This window comes from Lactuca serriola, chromosome 7 (genome assembly GCF_051521515.1).
Source record: "Lactuca serriola cultivar US96UC23 chromosome 7, Lser_US96UC23_V15, whole genome shotgun sequence".
Classification (NCBI taxonomy): Eukaryota; Viridiplantae; Streptophyta; class Magnoliopsida; order Asterales; family Asteraceae; genus Lactuca; species Lactuca serriola.
Window position 1 is genome coordinate 47,106,666 of NC_136414.1, and position 3,434 is coordinate 47,110,099.

Consider the following 3,434-nt stretch of genomic DNA (forward strand, 5'->3'; position numbering starts at 1 on the left):
TAGTTTATTGCTTATTTGTTTATTGCAGTGAGAAAAAACACTTTTTTAAAATCTGTTTGGATTAGCTTATTGCAGTGGAAATAAGCAATAAACAATAAGCATATTAAGTGTTTGGCAAACAAAACAGCTTATATGAGTAAAATGACCTAGCAATAAGCATTTCCCATTTGCTTATTAAAATCAGCTTATTTAGTTTATTTCCTACTGCAATAAGCTGATTTTTAAAGATTTCTATTCAAACACTTAAATTTGCTTATTGCGGTGGGATTAAGCAATAAGCAATAAGCAGCCTATTTTTTCCCTATTCAAAAATGATTGATATATACACACGCCAATGCTAAATAATTAACTCATTCTCTAATTATACTAAATTGTTCATTTAACGAAAATTAGAAGTTTATAACTAATTAAGTTGAAATTGGTACTTGGGAGCGCTAGGACTTGGAAGTTGATTAGTTAATGTTAATCCTTTGAAACTCAATATCGGCCCATAACTATCCCAAATGATCCACTAGACTATTTTTTTTTTTTTTTTTTTTAACGGCGACTATACTAAATAGAAAGAAAGTTCAGTATAATCCCTTTCTTTTGGGCTCCATAGTCCATACAAAAGACAAACAATAAGCATAACCATTTGACAGAATACATACATGATGTGTCTTAACGCAAACCATATCCATCGCGTGATACTCAAGGGAGAGTGAACTGGTCCGAAGTTCACATTCCTCGCAGTTGTGACTTACTCATGTGGCTAGTCAGAAAAATCTCTCACGATACACCATTGATGTAAGAATAACTTGGCTGGAACATGAGCATTTCTGACCGACATCTAAAACCATTGGCTACTTTATTGATCATCTAGCAATCCTTTTGTTGACTAAATTTATGTGACAAGGACAAATACTCATCTAAATTGAACACAAACACAAATCCAAATCAAACATAAATATTTTCAAATCCACGAAAAGATCCTAAAATCCAAATAAAATTCTATAAATTTTAATTTCAAGCAAATCTAACTTTCGAGCACCACACAAGAAATGAAAGTATATCCACGATAGCATTAAAATCCAATTGACCCTCTTTGTTCATGCAGATACCATGACTATCTTCCCAATAATGTACCCAAAGAATAACATATATTCAAGCCCAAATCCTTTGCTCTTGTTAGTCTATCTTCCCAATAATGCATCCAAAGAATGACCTATATTCAAATAATGTAGAGTTAAATGATGAAACATCGAATTGGACAAAACAAGCTTCAAATATGGATTTTAATTCTATAAATCATTTGTGAAAGTTGATGGAAATACCTAGGGCTGTAAACGAACAGAATATTCAACGAACTGTTCAGGAACCGTTCGGCAAAAAGTTCGTTTATTTAATAAATAAACAAACATAGACACAATTTCTCATTCATTTAGTTAAACGAAAGAACAAAAACAATGATCTCGTTCCTTCAATTATGTTCGCGAATTTTCATTTATCTTGTTCGTTTATGTTCGCGTATGTTCTTCCATTTAAGTTTATTTTATGTTAATATATGTTCAATTGTGTTTGATTACATTACTATATTATATATTCGTTTATGTTCATATATTTTCAATTATATTCGTTTATCTTCGTTAATTTGTGTTCGTTCGATCATGTTCGTTTTGCACACACTTGCAACTAAACATGGAATTCATCAGGAAAAATCAAACTTTTACCTAAACCATCCGATTGCTTCTACAAACAACCAGTGGCCTTCCTCTGTGTTTCTTAGTAATAAAGATGATATTGTTTTATTGAAACACACCTATTAAATAACAGCAATTCTTGAACAATAATGTAAAGATATTGGTTTTTATTTATAATCATTGTTTTGAATTGATCATACAGTAGCCCCGATATATAAATGTGTATTTGACACTTTGTTGTCAAACAAGTAAACAACAGATAGAGAGAGCAATCGATGGAATCAGGGGCATAACACGACCATCAAAAACCAGGGGGGCGAAACTAAAAAAAAACATATACATAAGATTTCCTTTTAAAAGTTAAATTGTTTTTCGATGTTAATATACCCTATATACCACGCTAACACTTAATAAAAATAATATAACAAAATAATAATCACCGAATACATTTTTCAAACAATTAAATTTTTTGAACTTAGTGATGATGCTTTTAAAGCAATTGATTATAACAGTTAACTATTTAACCAATATTAAAATAAAATAACAATTAATAAACACATTCATCGAACCAAATAACCAATCATTCTAAACTTAGGGGAGGGAGTCATGGCAAAAAGAGGGAGAAGTACTCATTGCTACCCCCAAGACACCATTTCATGGTTAGTGGGGTTGAGAGTCATAGGTTATTTTTGTGGTTTGTCAAACCAGCTTCCTCATATATTTTCTACTATTTTTTTTTCTCTTGTACCTAATGTTTTAAGTCTTGTATCTTAGTTGTGTTTTTATTTTTTTAATTTTGTGGGTTAAGTGGGATAAAAAAAGATAAGATTTCTATCTTTGTGGGTTAAGAGTATCCTAACCCACAAACTCATTGCTAGATCAACTTTTCTTTCTCTTATTTCTTCTTTCTTCTCCGACTCAAATATATTTCCCAACCCACCTACCACATCATTATTATTAATTTAATTAAATTAAAAAATATAAAATTAAATAAAACATAACATTTTTTAATTAAAAAATAGTACAAATAAATATATATATATATATATATATATATATATATATAATAATTAAAAAAGCAATAAAAAAACTACACCATAATTCTAAAACTCCCAACCATATACAATTTTTTGTTTCCGTTCAAACACCGTTCATAGAACCAAGGTTTTGAAAACTGAACCGAAGACCGAATAGACTGCCTTTAACCGGTTCAACCGGTCGGATCAATCTTAAAAACCGGAAAAACCGGATAATGCCATAATTACATTATTAATTTTTATTATATTAAAAAAATACAAAAATTGAAAAAAAATTATATCTTTTAAAATTTGATTTTACCGGTTCAACCGAATCAGTTTGACCGACTTTTATTTGTTTTTACCAATTCACAACACGAATGGTTTTTTGGCCTATAAGAACCGGATCTAGACCGGTTCCTGATTAAACCGGTTGAATCGGTCAGTCAAAACATGGTATAGAACGCCTCCTTGACATCAAGTAATCATTCGAGTTGAGAAAAAAGTTGCATCTCTCTCTTTTATCTCGAGCTCCAACAACTTAGCTTTCTGTTCTTAATTTCTCATGTAAGTCACAAATTTTCATCATAATATCGTTTTATCTCTTCTATTTCTTCTTTGTTTATAGTGTGGATGCCGACAATTTCGTTGACCAAATCAGCAATTTCATTTGGTGTTGATGATCTAGATGTCGATTTCTTTCCTTTTCGTTGTCTCCGAGGTGGCAATTTTATTTCAT